Source organism: Eulemur rufifrons, chromosome 17, assembly GCF_041146395.1.
Source record: "Eulemur rufifrons isolate Redbay chromosome 17, OSU_ERuf_1, whole genome shotgun sequence".
NCBI classification, from domain to species: domain Eukaryota; kingdom Metazoa; phylum Chordata; class Mammalia; order Primates; family Lemuridae; genus Eulemur; species Eulemur rufifrons.
In genome coordinates this window covers 36747127-36768482 of record NC_090999.1, presented here as the reverse complement: position 1 = coordinate 36768482, position 21356 = coordinate 36747127, and positions in this window count along the sequence as shown.

Genomic DNA, 21356 nt, shown 5'->3' with positions numbered 1-21356 from the left:
TAACTGGCGTGGCTTTGAATGAAATTATGTTTCTAAATTTTCCACATACCTCACAAGGGAACACCTCATTTTTTTATGGATATTTTTGAGATTTATTTAGATTGTTTGAGATTAGAATGGAATTCTCTCTTAAAAGACATGTCTTTCTATTCTTTATTAAGGAAACCCAATTATTGCTTAAAATTCTTGGATTTGGGGAATTTAGAGATGGATGAAAAGAAAAATCTTTTCACTTAAACCAGTGAACCTGATTCTGATTGGGCATGACAATTACATTCAAAACAATAATCATTAGCACTTAAAATAAAGCTTTAGTTTTAATTAATAGATTCATTTGATAGAGAGTACTTAATTAAATCACCATAAATAGAAGAAAGGGAAAGAGTTATTTGGGGTATTCATTTAATCTTGACCTTACTCTTTATAACAAAAGGTTGTAAAATGAACTCCCTGGAGAAAAAACTGGAATCATTTTATCTTCAGAACCAATTCTTATTGGCTGAAGTAGTCAGTAAGTCCCACAATAGGAGAAATATGCTTGTTTGGCTTAATGACCTATTCTCAGCTACTAATAAATAGTAAATTCTTCACATTTTTGAAAATATAAATATCATTCTAACTGGTCCCTTTATTGGGGTACCAGTTGTATTTGTATTGAAGGTGGTTATGCTTCCAAATAAAATATTTATGGATAGATAGATACTAATCCAAAAAGACCAAAGGAACTATGATTGTCCCACTGAACTCAGTAACAATGAATTACATAAATAATAATATGAACAATCCACTTATTCAGTCAATAAATATTTATGTACTGCCATTTGTTAGGGCCTCTCAATCTTCAGTGGTAGATTAGGGACCTGCCAAAAGCAAAATATGTGTAGCTCACAACACAAGCTAGCATATTCTTTTATTTATCTTTTATTTTTTTAATGTTTCTTTCCCTGTTTCTTTTTTTGTTGTTGTTTTTATTTTTTTTGTTGTTTCAGAGTATTATGGGGGGTACAAATGCTTTGGTTATATAAATTGCCTTTGCACCGCCCAACAAGCATACCCATCCCCCAGATGGTGCACACCACATCCATTGGGTGTGGATTTACCCATCCCTTCATTCCCCCTCCCACCTGCCTGACATCCTATGAATGTTACTTCCCATATGTGCACGTTAGTGTTGATCAATTAGGACCAATTTAATGGAGAGTACATGTGGTGTTTGTTTTTCCATTCTTGTGATACTTCACTTAGAAGAATGGGCTCCAGCTCCATCCAGTATAATACAAGAGGTAGCTCATTGATTTTTGTGGCTGAGTAGTACTCCATGGTATATGTATACCACATTTTGTTAATCCACTCATGTATTGATGGGTGCTTGGGTTGTTTCCACATCTTTGCAATTGTGAATTGTGCTGCTATAAACATTCAAGTGCAGATATCTTTTTTATAGAATGTCTGTTTTCCTTTCGGTAGATACCCAGTAGTGGAATTGCTGGCACATTCTTTTAAATTTGTGTCCTGGGATTGAATTTAAAGCACTTTAACTGTGTCTGAAATGAGATATCTCTGAATAAGATTTGGTCTACTCCACAGACCAATGATTAGGAAGTTCCTAAATGGAACATTTCAGATGAACATTGTGAAGAACATCAGCAGAAGGGGAGCTAATGGATTGTGACTCCATTTCCCCAGGAAAGTACTAAAAGGGTCCCGAAAATAATTGTAACCCTCATGTTGGACAAACATATCCTCCTGGCAGAGACTCAAACAGTTGTTCCAATTGGGTCATTAACAAAATAACTTAGATCAAAAGTCACCATTGGGATTGTTCTTTAGAACAGTTCTGCTGTCAAGCAGGAAGAAATGGACTGTGTACTGTTTGATGCTTTTGGACTTAAAAATAGAAGGACTGAAGTATAACAGCATGTTGCAGAGGAAGAATTCTACAATGAGTTTGCACTTGATGACCTGCTAAATCTTTACCATCTCTCATTTGTGTGTTTCAACTGTATTGCAGTTAAGCACACTATAAAAATAAAGCCATGTGGGAACATGCCCATCAATAACAACAAAAATAATAACACTCTGAGCTCCTTCCTTAGATGAAAGGCTCTGTGTTTTTACAAAGCACTTTGCAAATGTTATCTTTTTAATTCTCACAACACTCAAGGTGTGTAGGAGAAAAGTATTATTATCCCATTTTGCAAATGGAGAAATTGAGGTTCATGGAGTTTGACTTGCCCATGGCCACAAAACAAGTCAACAAAGGAACTGAATATTGACACTCAGAAGTGAGCTTCTAGAGAACTAGATCGTTTGCCTTAATTAAATATTGTAGGTCAAGATAAAGTTTGTTTCTAGTAAAAAACAATGATATAAATAAGAAAAAGTGAATAAAATTACAATTCTATGTAAAAGAATCAGAGCAAGATGATGTGAGCGTTAACAAAAGTTAAAACACATTGAGAGAAAATGAATTAGGATACTCTCCCAAAGGATGGCTTTGCAAAGGATAAAAAGTGGAAGCAAGAAAAAGTTAAGCTTCTGAATTAATGTATGTGGCAGTATTTTGAGAAAATTAAGAAAAAAACTGGAAGAAAAGCCTGTTGTCTGCTGTTTCATTACAATGATAATCAGACTAACTGGAATTCTATCATCCTAAATATTCAGGTCCAAATTTTCTAACAATATTTAATGTACAGTACACCAATTCTGTATTTCAACCTCAGAGCAAGTATCTGTACTATCTGGCCATTAAACAGAACTATTATAAATGAATGATCATGTGATTGAATGAATCAGTGAATAAACAGATCAATTAAATTTTTAAAAAAAACAAAAGAAAGAAACATGTTTGGCACATTCTCATCTTTTGGAACATAACTAAGACTTTCTTATATAAATAATAGCTAAATTGAACCTAACTCATTGTTCAAACTGGCAATGTCTTAGTCTGTTTTGTGCTGCTTATAACAGAATACCACAGACTGGATAGTTTAGAATGAACAGAAATTTATTGGCTCACAGTTCTGGAAGCTGGGAAGTCCAATATGAAGATGCTAGATCTGGCAAGGGCCTCTTGCTACATCATCATGTGGTAGAAGACATCACGTGGAGGAAGGGCAAAGAGAGCAAGATGGGAAAAACCCACTCCCATGACAATGATAATGAACCCACTCCCATAATAGTAGTCCATTCATGAGCACAGAGCCCAAATGACCCAAACACCTCCCCATACAGTCACGATGGCAATTAAATTTCAACATAAGTTTTGGAGGGGACAAATATTCAACCATAGCAGACAAGGAAGATCTAACAGAAGAAAAATGTAACAATAATGGTAATTTTCATTTTAGAAGGGCCACTGTTCTCCAGATTGCTGTGAGCACCTGTATTTCCTAATTCAAAGCACAGCTCAGTTCATTCAAGGCATGTGCCCCATATACTGCAGCTTCACCTGAACAAGTTGAAGCCACTCTTCCTTTCAATCATTGTGATCACATTACACATACTTTCTGGGCACGAGATATTGACCCTCACTCTATTTACTTGGTCTATTCCCTTCCATTTCGGCCATTCTCATCAACTAACACAAGTTGATGAGACTTCAAGGAGCCACGGAGGTCCTAAGCACTTTCCATTTAGACTGCTGAATCAGAGGGACGGGAAGAGTGAAGGAGCCAGCAGGTGGGGACTCGTGGCATCTGAGGACTAAACCCAAAAGGAATGCGTACACTAGGCCTCTCCTTTCTTTTCGTCAGACATGTGGGTATTCTCTACATTTATTGTTTGTGGTTAGACATATGCCTTATCAAACTTTTGGAATATAACTATCAGTTGATGAGAATGACTAAAATGGAAAGAAATTGACCAAGTAAATAGAGGGAGGGTCGATGTAATTTCTGAGGAATAAATGTTTATTCTTTTTAAAACCAGACCTTTTACCAAATGTTGATTTTGTATTTTTTTCTGTCTCCACTTGTTATTAGCCTTTAGAACCAACAAACATATAAAAATAAAGTTATTAAGCCCAGCACCGTTCTATATGCACACAATCGTGTGACAGACCTTTACATTTTTATTACTGGCACAGAAACAATACATCTTATGGTGGTAGGAAGCATGAGAACAAGAGGTACTGTGCTTTTACACCGTCTTGAACCAGAGACAGGTACCCTACATTTTCGATTTGTAGGCACTACATTGACCAATTATTAATTCTTACAAGTCCAGCTTTCATCTGATCCAGGCAATTATTGCCTTTACCATTTGACTATTCAATAAGTATATATTTTATAATTATATAAATATTTGTTTATACATTGTATATATTCATGTATTTTACCACATATTATCAGTACATATATACATTTGTTGCATGTACAGAAATTTATTAAGAATTGTACTTGTCACTGTGGTGAATACTGTATTATATCACCCAGATCCTTCGTAAGGAATGAAGGGCTTATTCCCCCAGCTGTTGGAAGCACTGCAGGAAAACAGTATTCTCTGTCTGTCCTGCTTTGAGAGTCTCTCACCTGAATAAAAATATCTCACTCCAAATCACACCTCCTCCCTGTTACAGCTATTCCACACCCTGTAACTGATCAGCTAGGGGAGCCCCCTTTTACCCAACTCAGAGCAGCTCAGAAGGGCCATCCCAGCTTGAGAGTTCCCAGCAAGCTTGGCTAGTCCCTGGTTGACACTACAGCATGGCTCAACTGTTTTCTTCTGCCAAATTCTGCTTCTTTGCCCTCTCTTCCCCAGAATTTATCCCCAAGAGCCCTTCCTAACGAATGCCCCATGTGCTTATTTCCATCTTGGAATCTACTTTCTGGGGATTTCTGCCAACATACCACAGTCATATCAGTGTTTCTCCTAAAGTCTCAAAATAAGATAATAAATATATTAGTCTAAAGGCTGGACAGAGCAAGGATGTCATGATTATGCCTGGAGTTTGAGAAATGTATGTAGGGTGAATGGTCTTTTTATTCAATAGGAAAATAAACCTTCAAAATGAATTCCATAATTTTCAGAGATCTTTATGTAGGATGTTAGGATGATTCTATTTAGAAATACATCCAAATGTTATTTTAAGGTTCTTGAGAGAAAGCTGAATTCAATACTAACTGATGTGTATTTGCACTCCATCGTGAGAGTTGCCTAGTGACAGCTGAAAACCAGGAGGGAATGGGAGGACACTAGAGTGAAACACCAACTCATTACATTTTCTGTGCAGTCTTAGTAAAGTCACTTAACCTCTTTGAGCCTCATTTCCCTGATCTGTTAATGGAAAACTATGATAAAATGATATACATTCTGTGATCTGCTCAGCTCAATGCTTGGCACATTGCAATAGCTCAATAACTGGTTTCCTTCTGAGGTTGAAGAGTAGTGTTACCTTTTAACCTCATAGTAAGGGAGGTCCACATTCCAGTAAAGCTCCAGGGAAGTACAAAGAAGATTCAGAGATATGTATGGTATGATACAGATATTCTTAACAATCTATACATTATGAAAGCTTCAGTGAAGCTTTCACTAATATCTCAGACTCAGGTTTTCTACCTTCTATTTGACCTCACCATATCTTCTAGAACTTGACTATTCCCTAATAGGCTCATTGTATGTTAATTTCCTTCATTTAAAAAAAATATTTATTTTTATTTACTTACCTATTTATTTTTATTTCAGAATATTATGGGGGTGCAAATGTTTAGGTTACATATATTGCCTTTGCCCCACCTGAGTCAGAGCTACAAGCGTGCCCATCCCCGAGACCTTTTGTATTATCCTGGATGGAGCCGGAGCCCATTCTACTAAGTGAAGTATCACAAGAATGGAAAAACAGGCACCATATGTACTCACCATCAAATTGGTACTAATTTCCTTCACTGAATCAAGTCCCCAGATGAAAGACAAATAGCCTCTAGTGCCTACCAGAAATGAGCCCTTCATATTCATTCATTCTAACAGAGATCTGTTGACTGTTAATTTTAGTAATAGCCTGAACGACTTCAAACATTGAATTCTATTTTCAATCAAATATAATCTCAGTTTTCTCAAATTTAACCAACCTGATGGATTTTATCAAGAATCATTCACATTTCACTGACTCATGTCCCCATTAGCTGATGCTCTTTCAAGGCCCTTCCATTTCTCCTCTCATTTGTTTTCTGGGAGCCTGTAAGGAGAGTCTTCCACAATCTCATTAAGTCCCCTCCTACTCTCCAGCCCCCACCTCAGAAGCCACTTGAGAGTGGCACCTTTGCTGTTCCTGCCGTGCCCCCATGACAGCGCTGATGCCTGGGAGCCTCCTGCTGAGGTCTAGAAAGTGACAAACACTCAGGAGCCAACAGCACTCTGTGTCCCCTGCAGCCTTCAGTGCACTCAAGCTAAGCCTTGCAGTGAGTGGTGGGCAAGGAAGCTAGAGAGGAGGGAGGGACCAGAGACAGGGCTTGTCCACCATGCTAACAGGTTGGACTTAGCCTGTAGTTCAGCAGGGAGTCATTTCAGGGTTTAAATAGGGGCTTGACATATGTATTTGTGTATTAGCCAACATCACTCTAACCGAAGTCTAGAGGATGCATTGGCCAGAGACTGTGATTGCTGAGTAAAGAATGGTGATGAGGATTCTGTAACAGCGCAAGAAAGAGATAGTGGAGGCAATGTCTCTGTGCTATCGAGAAAGAAGGCTGACTTCTCTGTTCTATGTTTACTGGCTTCTTTGTCGGCTATTTTTTTTATTAGGTTTGGCCAGTGACATTTACTGACAGGAGATTGGAAGGTAGGAAGAAAGAAAAATTCAGTGTATTTCTCCCTCTGTCTCTAGGCCCAGGTGACACCTCCTGCAGCCATTGTATTTTCTCCTTGGCTTTAGCTGCCTCCATGCACACGTGCCACAGTTCTGGCTTTTGCTCAAGGATCCCGCCCCTGGGATCTGGGAACCCCACTTCCTCCCTTTGTCCCTGCAGCCCACGGTTGATTGTAGCTTCCTGCTGTTGCTAACATCTGAGTTGCTTCATTGTCTTCTGTTTGGCTTTTCACCTATCCCATCACCTGTACAACCAAGTCTCTATATAAAATTATCTCTTTTAAAATATTTGAAGAGGTTTATCTTTTCCTGGTTGGACCCTGACCTATACAACAGGGGATGCATTTGAGAACTATTTAGAAGGCAGAGTCATCATGAATTTATAAATATAAACATTTGTTTATGTTTATATAATATGTAAATACTCTGAAATAAAATAAAATAAAAAAGATAACCCTTACCGTCTAAATCAAAGTTGACCTCACTCTTTTCTATATTCCTGAGCTGAAGTTTGTTGTATTGAGTCCTCAGCCACCTGGCTATAACCTCTTCACCCTCTTCCATGGGAAGCCATCTGCAGTATTGCACAGATTGACAGCACTCAAATTCTTTGTAACAATGCTAAAAGATCAAAAACCACAGGATGCTTCCTGTGTGAGGCAGACAAGTCTCTGCAGGTGTTTGACTTCCAGGAGCCATTCATGGTCTGGGACTCCCAGGCTTCAGACTGGCAGCTTCTACAGAGGGAGAGGGAGAACCCTGGCGGACAAAGCCAGATCTGACCGCCCAGACGTCAGTACCTGGTGAAGGACACATCACATGAAGACCCAACAGGACAAAGCTGATAAAATATTATTCTGTTGGGTAGAATCAGGACAAGAAATATCAGTTTCCAATGGCCAGGAAAAGAGCAGGGAAGTGCTGCTGAGCACATGGATATCCAGGTTACAGGGGAAGGCACAGCACAAACGTGGAGCACGCATAGCCTGTGGGCACTGATGCCCCGTGAGATGCTGAAGACGCTGCCAGGCTGTCCTGCCTGAGTGGTAGAGGGAGCCTGCCCAGGAGGAGTCACCTCTCTTCTGGAGAACTAATAAAAGCTCAATGGGAGTTGATCAGACATTCTATTTTATTTCATTTTTTGATAAAGTAAACTTTTAATTTCAGAAGTTATAGATTTAAATAAAAGTTGTAAAGATAGTACAGAGAGTCCCTGTATAACCCTCACCCATTTTTCCCTATTGTTAGCATCTTACGTTACTATGATACGTTTGTCACAACTAAGAAACCAATATTTGATATGTTACTGCTAACTAAATACCCCACTTTCTGTGAATTTCTCTAGTGTTTCCTTAACTGCCATTTTTTTTTTTCTGGATCCAACAATCTTACATTTAGAGGCATTTGATTTTCATTTTCAATCTACCTTAATTTTTAAAAGGAAAAATATTTGCTCTCATTTATTTTATTAGAGTACCCAAATAAATGCAAAAAAAAAAAGTATTAATATTGTTCCAAACTTTAGTACATTTCCTCAAGGAAGATCAGGCCAAATTCTCTTGTTTACCAGAGTGTACTTACAGTGCACAGAGGCACAGTAACCAAATCACATGGTTCATGTCACAGTCTGCTACTTTATATCTGGGCAGCCTTGGAAAAGTACTTAAGTATTTAATCCCTCTGGGCTTTGATTTTCTCATCTATAAAATGGAAAGTGATAGTACCTTACCTCATAGATGTGATATGTACATTAAAATTAATAATGTATAAAAATCACTTAGAACAGTGCCTGGGTACATAGTGAGCATGGAATTAGCCTTCGTTGTTAATATGATCACTATTGCTATATGATTCCAGAGTATCCTCTGCAATTGTATGTATTTCTTTTTTTGACACTCATCATATTTTTAATTACATATTTCATATCTGTCTTCTCTTCTAGAGTGCAATCTTCATGAGTTCAGAGACATTCCTGCCTGACTCATAGTAGGTGCTCAGGAAATAATCATTTAATTGTCTTCCATGCTTAATGCAGAGCCATCAATCAACCTTATGAGATGTATAATAAAGTCTGAAGGAAGAGAAAATGAAGGGGTGCAGACAGACATAGAGATATAGAAATATAGACAGATAAATACAAAGGTCAAATGGGGACAATTTCTTATTGTTTTAATTGACAAATAAAAATTGCATATATTTACATGCACAACATGATGTTTTGAAATATGTATGCATTTGGAATGGCTATGTCAAGCTAATTAACATATGTATTACCTCACATATTTTTTTGTGGTGAGCACACATAAAATCTACTCTCTCAGCAATTTTCAAGTATGCATACATCGTTATTAACTATAGCCACCATGTTGTACAATAAATCTCTTGAATTTATTCTTCTCTAAATTTTGCTTCCCAGTCATTGATACATGATATTCTGTTGCTGCTCTTGTTTAACCTCAGTTTCTCTCTATGTGCTACCTGATGCTGAAAGGGAATGTATTTTTCTGAGTTAACAATTTAAAAGTTCAACAGGAGGACACTACCCTTTCCAGCACTGGTCGTGAAGAATTGCAGAGGGAATTCTGGATGTAACTCTCAGCTACCGCTTTCTGGTAAAGCGGGCATCAGTGGTGCACAGGAGGAGATGGATAAGTATTATATTGGCATCGATATTCAAGTTTCTTGCCAAATGCTCTGAAAAACTGATTGTGCTTCATGTACAACTGTACACTTGGGCTCTGTGAATCGCAGGCACAGATGTCTGTAAAGCCATATATATTCCTGCAATCAATGCAACTTTAAAATGTGCTCCACTCTTATCCAGACCTCCAGACAAGGAAGTTGTTAAATGCATGTTTTTCCTTCTTTCCTGTATGTTGCCTTTGCCTTTGAAATATTGCTAAGCAGTTGTCCTGCAGGGTGGAGGTGGATCAGCAGCTGCAGCATGTCTTGTGCTGTCATCTCTTTGGTATGTGGCTTCCTTTCACGCTCACGGTGGGGAAGATCCCACCCATCCTTTGCATTCCTCCTGAGCAAGTTGTGTCAAGGAAAGGCGAGAGAGGAAGCGATTCCCATCCTCTGGGGTGTAATCAAAAAGGAAGGTTTTAATTAGTTTCTCAGGATGTTCTCAGTTTCTGCACAGAACAGCCCTTCCCTTCTTTGGCATGAGAGTGCTTGGATTCTTCAAGAAACACAACAGTTTTGCTCCCTGACGCACTAAACTATGTGTATTCAAATGTGATAAGGAGTCGAGAAGCCTCTTTTTCTTAGCACTTATCACAGTTGTAATCTTACATTTATCTGTATAATTAGTTGATCTGCGACTGTCTCTTCAGTATGCTGAGGATTCCATAAAGCCAGTGAGTGACGTGTCTGCTTTTGTTCTCCGTTGTATATGGAGCACCACGCAGTATGCCCGGCACATAGCAGGCACTCGATAAGTGGTTGCAAAATAAAATAATGAACATATGATTGAAGAAGCTTCTACTGCAGCAAACAAAATGGCACCTGAAGCATATATGGCCCTCAGAGATGGCTTCTGCATGAGGTTCCTAGAAGAGGAACTGATGATGATATGTTCTCGTTTATGTACCAGAAACTATTCTAAATGCATCACATGTGTTGTGTCTACTAATCCAAATAATCCTCATAACAACACTGTGAACTAGATTCTGCCATTATCTCCATTTACAGATGGGAAATCTGAGACATAGAGAGAAAGATTTGGTGAAATTTCCAGGGTCACATAGCAGGTAGAGGTGGCAGAGGAGCCTGGAATGGAGCCAGCCCAGTTGCAATAGAGATTGTGCTGGATCCGCCGCAATTCTGCCTCCTGTGAGGCCGTACAGTTAGTGCTTTGGATCCACAGAGTGTCAGTGACAAGAGTGATAATACTCCTAACTAGCCAAAAGAAAAACTCAAGTCTGCACAGATGCGGATAAATTTATAAATCATCTTTGATAGTTAGGGATGCCCACATACAAACATACACTTCAGATTTAACGAGACCCAGGATTGTGTATTATCACTAGTGAAAATAAACATAGGCAAAAATTCTCTTTTGAATGTCTTTAATGTCAAGTACACTCATAGACATGTACCAAGTCAAAAATCTTACTTATTTTTTTTTTCTAAAATATCACCTAAGGACAGTTGTCATGTAAAAATGCAAATTAACTGCCCATTCTATTCCAAATGCCTCATGCAAAACTGGCCAATCCCAAGTGGCTGAAGAATAGAGATTATATTCTATAAAATAAAATTTATATGTGAAGAAATGTTCCTACAGATCTGAAAGACATATACTCCAATTCCAAGTGGAGTTTTAGACACAAAGAAATGAGAGGAAAACATTTTTCTTTTCTCTGAATTCCCATTGCACATTGGGCCATTTTTCTTGTTCTTGACATTTAATGCATTGTATTCTGATGTCTGTGCACATGTCTTATCTCTCCACAAAAACTGTTAACTTGGCCGGGAGCAGCTCACACCTGTAATCCTAGCACTCTGGGAGACCGAGGCCGGAGTATTACTTGAGGTCAGGAGTTCCAGACCAGCCTGAGCAACAGCAAGACCCCGTCTCTACTAAAAATGGAAAAAATTAGCTGAGTGTGGTGACACACACCTGTAGTCCCAGCTACTCGGGAGGCTGAGGCAGAAGGATCTCTTGAGCCCAGGAGCTTGGGGTTGTAGTGAACTATGATGACGCCAGGGCAACAGAGTGAGACCCTGTCTCAAAAAAAAAAAAAAAAAAGCCAAAACAGAAACAAAACTGTAAACTCCTTAAAACAGGAACTATGCCTTGCAGTAAAAAATAGGGTGCTTGAAAGAAACAAACAAGATTTTCATTAGTAAGTGGAACTTATTTGTACAACCTTGGGCAAGTTAGTAAATTTCTCCCATCCTTGATTTATTCCTCTATAAAAAGAGTTTAATAATGGTATATGGTATTATTAGCTAGAATTTTAAAAGCGTATTTGAGACTTTGATTAAACATGAAAGATTGAAACATATATGCTTTACTCCAGTAACTCATTCAAAGTTCAGTAAATAAATAATAACTTCTTAAGCCCATAATGGCAAAGAAAGCAAGGAAAGAGATAAAACAGAATACAAATATATTATACATACATATATAAAAAACAATGGACTGATTTGTAGTCGCTGATTTAGCAAACACAAAATCCCTGCTGTGAATAAAGTCATGAAGAAGGCTTATCTGCATTTCAGAATCTCAGAGTGTTTAAGAATCAGGAGTGGAGGCACAAGCGGCTTTGGCAGTGGGGTGCCGGTGAGATGAAAAGAGGAGGGTTGATTGTAAGGAGCAGTGAATCCCCTGAATCCCTCTTCCCACACTGCCAGGTGTCTACATGGCTTAACTGGGAATAATATTTATATAAGCATAACAATGTATAGATTACATAGTGATCTGACCAAAAATTATAATTTTCACGATACCATAAAACAAGGGAAGTAGAAGTGTGTGCTGGGGTGAGAGGAGGTATTTATGGAAGCCAAATCATTGCCACTGTAGGATGTTCTTAGGTAATATCTAAAATCAGAAATTAACAAACAGCAGTATAGTTTATTATATAAAACTGGAGGCAAATGCCAGAAGAAATGGGCAAAAGGATTGAAAGTGGTTTTCTCTAGGGGATGAGAGGTGAGGGTGGCTGGGGGAAACAGGAGATGATGCTTTACATCAAGCCTGAAAGAATACTTGACTTTTATATCCATGTATATTTTTAATTATAAAAAATATTTTTAAATGAGTGCTGGACTACAGAAGGCGGTCAATAAACATCAACAGCAGCTCCCTTGAATCCTTGTTCATTTTTTATTTTCCCCATGTATTTATTTATATTCATGTTTATTGCTCTGTAGGTTCTCATGAAATGTTTGCTAAATTACTAAGCGAATCACTCTTCAAGGTTTACATACTGAATCACCAAGAAAAGCTTCAGAAGATAAAAAAAGAAGGGACATGTTTATTATCTTAGATTTTATAATGTAAGGAAATGAACTGTCACCCATGAATAAAGTTTTGAAGTAAATGGTCAGTCTTTTTGGTATATTTTGTGGGAGGGACAGGGAGAAGCTGGTATAAATATGAAATCAGGTAACTGTTCCAAAGGTGTGGCCTGTGAAATATGAAAATAATGTTCAACTTGAAAAACTCCCTTAAAATACTATTAGCTACCTAAACATGACAGGTAAATTAATCTGACAGCATCAACTCTTAAAATGACCTTTGCTGTCATCACCGTTGCATGTGTCCACATTGCCCTGCACCCTCCTTCCATTCCACAAGCACATGGTGATTGATTTATCATTTGCATTGATCAGGTGACAAGATCCCTGACACCAGGCATATTTACTCTTGGGGAGCTTGGCCGCACCTTAGCGCATGCACACACATACCCAGAATTTACACAGCACAAACAAGCAACTATCACCTTTAAAAACAAATTTCACATCCTGGTTTTATATTCATTATTCTACCCAGAGAGATTGTTCTCTCCACAGTTTTCCATTCGTACTGTTTTCCCCCCACTCCCCACTCTCCCAGCATCCTTTCCTTAGGATTAATGAGGGTGAAGAGTAATGAGGGTAGGAAGAGAGAAGCAAAGCCATGTGGCAAGTTCTATTCCTTCCATTAGTCCACCCTGCTGGCTGGTTTCTTTAGTGACCCCTGTCTGCCCTGGCCACAACTTGTGCACTGGAGCTGGAATCAAGGTCTGGACCTCAATCAAGGGAGAAGTACTTTGTTTGCCTATTTGTTGAAATGCATGAAGGGAAAATAGCACAAGGAGACAAGACAGTATATCTTTTCTTTTCTAAAACAAGTGCTTCTGAACAATCCAGATGACATGCACGTTTGGAGATTTTTTTTAAATCACATTTCCAATAGTAACAAGAAGTTAAGTTCTTTCTCCTAACAACCACACATACTGCTCAGCTGGTGACTTATGATTAACAGTCCCCTCTGAAATACAAAACTCAGTCAAACAGCAGAGGTTCAGATTAAACCCGAGCCAAATCAACAGATGCCTGGAACTGTGTACTAAATGCCAGCAAAGGAAGCAGTGGGAAGGGAATTCCAGAGATTCTGAGTCAGCCTCAGAGCCATCTTACTGTTGCAGGGCATGGGAGTGACATGGGAAAAGTCCCAGGTAAAGTGTTCAAGTTTGGCTGAATCAATTTTCTTATTAAAAACCTTCAATGATATAAGGAATCTGAATGCTATTTTTATTACCTTATATGAATTAAATATCAAAAGACGATAAGAATGATATCCCAAAGGAGAATAGTATATCTGCAATTTGAGGAAAATGTCCATGGATATGTGCTATGAATTAATCTAAGCCAATTTTGCTGTGCATAATTATTAGAGTTTTTGTGGTGGATAAGTCCTATAGTAAGAGGTATGTAAGTGTTCCTGGTCTCTCTCCTACGACCTTGCTATCAAGTACGATGTTGAGTCTCAAACTCGATTCTGCTACAGATACAAATATTTATTATCAAACAGGCACAAAAAGCATCACACACCACACCACTGGTATTGTATGCTTTAGATAGCTTGCACTATGACATTCTGGTGCTTGGATTGCATCCTGCAGGAAAAGCTCCCTCAAAGCAGATGCAAAAGTATTTTAGAAGCAAGATTTAGCTAAATTCAGGCAAAGAAGCACTCTGAATCAGCAGACTAACAGGAGGCTGTCAGTGGTGGGCACCATGCTCAAGTATGTAGATTACAGACCTCCCTATATTTTTATTCCTCGTTCATGCAAAGGTAGGGACAGTGTCTTTAATGTTTCCAGTCAGTTCACATATCCAAACACACTAATTTCATGAATGAAAACCTATTTCTAACATTTGCTGTGCCACCCAAGTCTGCCATTCATCAGGCAGCTGAATTTCTTGCAATTACTAACTCTGCGGTGTGACCTTTTAATTAGATGCTAACTAATAACTCATGTACACTGGGTTGAAGAGTGTCCCCTCAAAATTCATGTCCACTAGGAATTTGTGAAGGTGGTCTTATGTGGAAATAGGATCTTTGCAGATGTATCAAGTTAAGATAGGGTTATACTGGATTAGGGTGAGCCCTAATCCAATGACTGGTGTTCTACTAAGAAGAGGAAAATTTGCACACAGATACAAACAGAGAGGAGAACACCCTGTGGAGATGGAGGCAGATATTGAAGTGATGCATCTACAAGCCAAGGAATGCCAAGGATTGCTGGCAACCACCAGACGCTAGGAGAGGAGTGTGGAACGGATTCTCCCTCATAGCCTTTAAAAAGAATCAACCCTGACAACATTTTGATTTTGGACTTCCAGCCTCCAGAACTGTGAAAAAATAAATTTATGTTGTTTTAAGCCACATAGTCTATGTGAATTTGTTATAATAGCCCTAGGAACATAATATACCAAGGAATAGGTATTTCCAACTTGGGCAATTAACCACCCCAGGGAGTAGAATGAAACTAACCCCTACACACACACACACACACACACACACACACACACACAAGCACAAACACATCTCACAATGTTAGTGCTGAATTATTTTGAAGTAAAGCAAGCATGACAATATGCTAGTAGTTTTGCCTTACATATAATTATAACATCTGTATTTTTAACAGCTGTGCAAAGAAACTAAGCACACACACAAGATGCAGATTACCTTTCCATCCTTGAGCCTGCTATTCATTGCAGCTTTCATATTAAATGGAATAGAAGACAGAGTGCTTCCTACTTCTTCTTTTCTAAAGAGTTTTGGAGCCTTTCCAGGTCATGGCTCGTTCACAGATAGTTTGCCATTGGTCAACAGGCATCCATTTGTGCCACTATAGGAAGCCAAGTCCAATATACAATTTTATCAACTTGCTTGACCAAAAGTTTCATTTTTTGAGATGGAAAGATGAAGAATTATTTGAAGGAATCCTTTCTCATAACTTTTATACTGTAGAAATACCAATAAAGGAAATAAAACAAAATGAGAGGTATGATTTGTCATCATTTATCCAGATTATTTGCTGTTTCTCAGCATGTACACATTTTATTTAAATCCTAATATTTTTGTGCCCGTTGAATCTTTGGTGTTAAGTCACCCTGAATGTAAATCCTAGTTCTGAAACTTCTTGTTCATGTGACCTGGAGAAAGTTTAATGTCTGTACAATGATAACAACACAAGCTTCACAAGCTTGTAGTGAGGATTCAGTCCGATCATATGTGTGAAATCCCAAACATAGTGGTAGATAAATAGTTGCTTCTTTCCTCCATTGATGAATGTTTTTCATTTTTTGTAAGATTGCATTTTGTTTCAATATGGATTTCACCATTTTCTGTTGTGGGACCCAGAACAATAAAGGCACAAGTGACAGGCATAGATGCTCACTTTCCTTCAGGTTTGCCTATAGACTCCCGAGTGCTGGGGCTCATGAATGCTCAGGCTCCCAGCCCAGGAATGGTCAGGCCCCTACAAAGAGGAGGGTAAGTGCCCCATTTCCTCCAGCCTCCTTCCCCTCCTGAATAACAGTGGCTAGAATAGCATTTAGGACAAGCAGAGTTCCACCCCTGTACCAGGAAACGAAAACAACCTCCACTTTTAGGACTAAAACTGGAATGGGCTGAAGGTACTTCAAAAGTGGGGCTCCACTGTGCAAGTGCCTGACCACAGCACTATCCTGCCTCAGCTGAAAGCACATGGCCTGGGAACCTGAGAGAGTGGGTTCGGATTTTGTCCCCACCTTTTACTACTGTGTCATCGTAAGATATTGAGATAAAGTTTCTCAGCCTCAACTTCTCCCCTGAAAAATTAGAGCTATTATTTTCCCTTTTGTTGACTTGCAGTGACGATTAAATAAGATAATAGGCATAAAACACTCTGACAGTGTCTGACTCATAATTGGCTCTCGACAAACCATAATCCCCCCAATCTTAAATATATATAAGGAAGGAGGGCACAGTGGATAGAATAAATATATATTTTTCTATTCAATGTGTCCTCCTTCCTCTTCTATTCTCATATTAATATCATTCTTCTCTCAAAAGCTGGCTTGTCACAACTCCATGATCTTCCTTTGTCCCCTTGTGCTCAGTGAGCTCTTCCTATACTTCTTTTCCTGGTCTCTCTTTTAATGGTAACCAGAACTTTCATGTTTTTGAGCCTTACTATGTGAAAAACCTGCATAAATACTCTCACATTCTCATCGCAACTCTCCAATACAGATAATATTGTCCCAAATTTAGAGAAAAAGAAATCTAGGCTGGGAGAGATTAAATTTCCCAAGCTAACAAGTGAGTGAATCAGAATTCAACACAGGTGTGTCTAACTCTACAGCCTCTACCCTGCGTCACCTGTAAGACCTCCTCAGCACATACAATATTGCCTTTAATGTTATGGTCACATTTCAGGGATGTGATCTGTATGCCAATGGATAACATACATGAGGATGGGTTTAGTCCATGCTTAGTCCATAGTAAATGCCAAAAAAGTGTTAGTTAATGGTTATTACAAATTGTTGGTAAATAGTTGATGATGACGAAGTAATTGCAAATGTGCTTATTGACCTATGGACATTTTCAGGCAAAAGAAAATACTAAAGCAAGGAAGGATTTACTCTGTATTTTTAGAGGGATTTTTAAAAGTTACAGATTAAGCCAGAATCCACTTATGACTTTTATAAAACCAGATGGTTGAAAGAGAACTGGGAAGAAGGTACGGGTCCATTCCAGAAGCACAGCTAGGCTCCTCCTCAGCATAACCTCTGAAAGTGGCACATTTTGATGTTTTCAAAAGTAGTCTGTTGATGTGTTGGCATGACAGTTGTTAAGGCTGTGATGAAATGATATTAAAAGAAGAAGGGTGAAAAACAAGACTATGAGCCATGGAGAGATGGTAATGAAGGGTGGCCCATTTTTTATCTACTTGCTCATCTCACCAGCCAACAGCAAAGGCCTCACCCCATCTCTCTGCTGGAATTCTGCTCCACCATAGCCTGGAGTTAGAGTAACACAAGAATAGTCCTGTAGTGGTGGGACTCTGGTTCCTTCAAATCTAGGTACAATGAAAGCCTTCGTATTACCCATCAATTTCAGCAAGACTACCCTGAACTGATTTTGTCATCTGTGTAAAATGTTTTTATCTCCCAATTCAAATAGAGATTGCTGATATTTTCCTACCAGTTTTATTTAATTTTTAAATTTTAATTATTATGGGCATATACTAGTTGTATGTCTTTACAGGGTACATATGATGTTTTGACATAGGCATACAATGTAAATTAAGCAGATAAGAGCAATTGGGGTATCCGTCACCTTAGTATTTAACATTTTATTCCATTAGGAACATTCCACTCTTACCAGTTTTAAGGACCAAGTGGCCAGCAATGAAGGAAAGCAAGATCTCTGTCTCAGATCCTATGAAAGAGCACCAGTGGGTAAGTGTTCAGGGCTCCTACCATCTCCATTGAGACAAAGCCAGAGCAGTGCTGCCGCCCATGTGACAAAGAATTTTCCCTGATAAAAATATTACCACTGATTTCCTGATAATGAAAAAATGCGATATAATGTGTTTTCCGGCAGAGCTATGATGCTGAATGGTCCTAGGTGGTTGTTGTTGTTTTGTTTTGTTTCCCTGAGGGAGGAGGTGAATGCATGTTTTGACATTACATCTGGCACCCCGCCCTCTCCAAGGGAAGGGCTTCTGACTCCTGCCAGCGTGAACTTCGTTGCTTTCACCTGCATTTTACTCATCTGAATGATCAAATCACAGGCAGAGAAGAGGCTTCCCCAACCCAGAGTGCCCCCACACACCAGCCCTGAATGTAATGTGTATTGATAATAGCCTGAAACAGCCTTGACTTCAGTTCCCAGGGGAGCAATGATCAACTCTGTACAACTGGAGTTCCCCCAGATATCCAAAGTTCATAGATCCAATAAAATGAAAAGCAATTCCTGGAGAATCTGGACATTAAAAACAAGAAAACAAAATGGCAAAAACCTCATGACCGACCACCATTATTTCATAAAATAAGGACATTTTCACAACAAAAAAATAAGTTCATAATGTCAGTATAAAGGATAGTCTTTTAAATCACTCATTTAGTACCATACTAAAAACAAACAAACAAACAAACAAACAACATTCTGACTATCCTTACAAAACTTCAAACCAGTGAAAACATCAAAAATGCAGAGTATTGTTTTCCATATTCATGGAAATCCTTAACTATGATTCAACAAGTAATCCTGGATGAGGGTATTGCATTCATAAAATACATTTAAGGTGTACATACGGGAGTTTTGGTATGGAATTTTTAAAATTGTAAGTTTGCTCACTTCTCCCCTTGAATTCTCTCCTATGGAGCCATGATGAGACATACCACTTGGTGCTGAATTTCACAGCACCTAATACTATCTTTCCTATAGACGGCTCACAGCACTTATTTAATGTGGTGAGTGTAGAATAGGTATCCCATACATATTTTCTGCAGGTTATTTCTGAGCTTATTCTATGTCCAAGGGCAAGAGAGTACCTGGAAACATTGAGGTTCAACAATAACTATGGAAGTCTTTGTAGTAAGATTAGGAATTTCAAATACCTACATGAATAGGATAACAAGAACATAGAAAATTGGTAAACATGTAAATCCAATTGTTAAAAAAATTATTGAGGCATCTAAAAAGAAATCCTGGGAGCCAAAACAAGACCTTCCAGGTACCATGTCTGTTCCTCAGGCTCTCTGCCCACCATGGTCATGTAGGATGGCTTTGCCTTCTTCCTTTCAAGTCCAGCCCCTCTTCTCTGAAGACTTTTTAACTGCTCCAACCTTCAGTGATTCTTTTTCCTCTAATGAACTCATGGGATATTTATTATCTCTTCTCTGCTCCCCTATATCAGAAGTTAAGCTCATTATAGATACAACCAAGAATAAATAATAGATCTTTTCTCTTCCTGCCTCCACTTCCCTGCATACTACATGAGATATTCCCACTCCCATCTTCTATACCAGGAAAATCCTACTCATTCCTCACAGTCAGATAAGCACGGTTGCTTTCTCCTCTTTTATACTTGCCTGGACTCTCTTCCCTTCTACCCCAATCAATTACTTCCCTCTCTATGCCCCCATGTGAATTTTTTTTTTCATTGAGCAAAAATAACAAATATATTATGGTGAAATTATTGAGATTCAAACTCAAATGAGCTGCTAACACTGCCTGACATCTTCTTGGGTTGCTCAATCCAATCTGCAATGACTAACGAAACTTCTCCTCTCCCTTCAAACCTCTGAAACAGTCTTGCTTCTCCTGGTATTTAGCATATATACTTCCTCTTAGTTTAAAGAGAAGACAGAGACTACCAGATGAGAATTCCCAAATATTAAATATTTTCCTAATATTAAATATGCAAAAAAACTATTAGTATACCTTCTTGGTACAGAGGAGGAAATGATTTTTCTTCCATTTAAAACCAATCCTTTTGGATCCCATCATTTTTCACCTTTTCCTGAGCTATAAATATTTGATATCCCTTCTTTTTCTCCTCCTATATATCAAACTCTCAACTGTATTCTATCATCTGGCTCATAAGCATGTATATGCCTCTTCCATTTAAAAAACAAAACATTTACCCTTGTTCAAACCCTTCATCCTTCCATTCCTATCTCCAGCTCCTACAGGATCTCTCTTAGACCTTTCACAGCTAAATTTCTGCAAGCTTGCCTGTACTTGTCACCATTTTCTCACTTTCCACAAACTTCACCACTTCAATCTACCATGAAGTGGCCCCTTTATACTTCTGTCCCATTACCTTTCACCAGGTATCCTCTTCCTAGGGTTGTGAGGTTTAACATATAAAAATACAGAATTCCCCATTAAATTTGAGTTTCAGATAAACAACAAATATTTTTAGCAGATTTTTACTTGCAGTATAGGACACACTTATACTAAAAGAGTGCTGCTTTTCTGAAATTCAAAATATAACTAGCCATCCTATATTTTATTCAGCACCTCTACCTCTACCACATAGTAGAATCCAGCCATCCTGGATTTCTTCTGATCCTTTGGATTTAGAATATTTTTCATGTCACAGGACTTTGACAGATACTTGTTGTATTAGTTTCCTAGGGACGTTGTAACAAAGAACTACAAAATAGGTGGCTTAACAAAACAGAAATTTGTTATCTCACAGTATCAGAGGCTAGAAATCCAAAGTCAAGGTGATGCAGAGTTATATTCTGGGTCTTTAGGGGAGGATGTTTCTTTGCTTCTTCTAATTTCTGGTAGCCCCAGGCATTCCTTGGTTTGTAGCAGCATCACTCCAATCTCTGGCTCAGCAGTCTTCCCTCTCTGTCTTTTCCTCTTCATATAAGGACATGAATCACATTGCAACAAGGGCCCACTCCACTCCAGTATGACTTCACCTTAACTAATTATATCTGCAACGATCATATTTTCAAATAAGATCACATTCTGAGGCACTAGGAGTTAGAACTTGAACATATGTTTTGGGAAGACACAAGTCAATGCATAACACTGGTC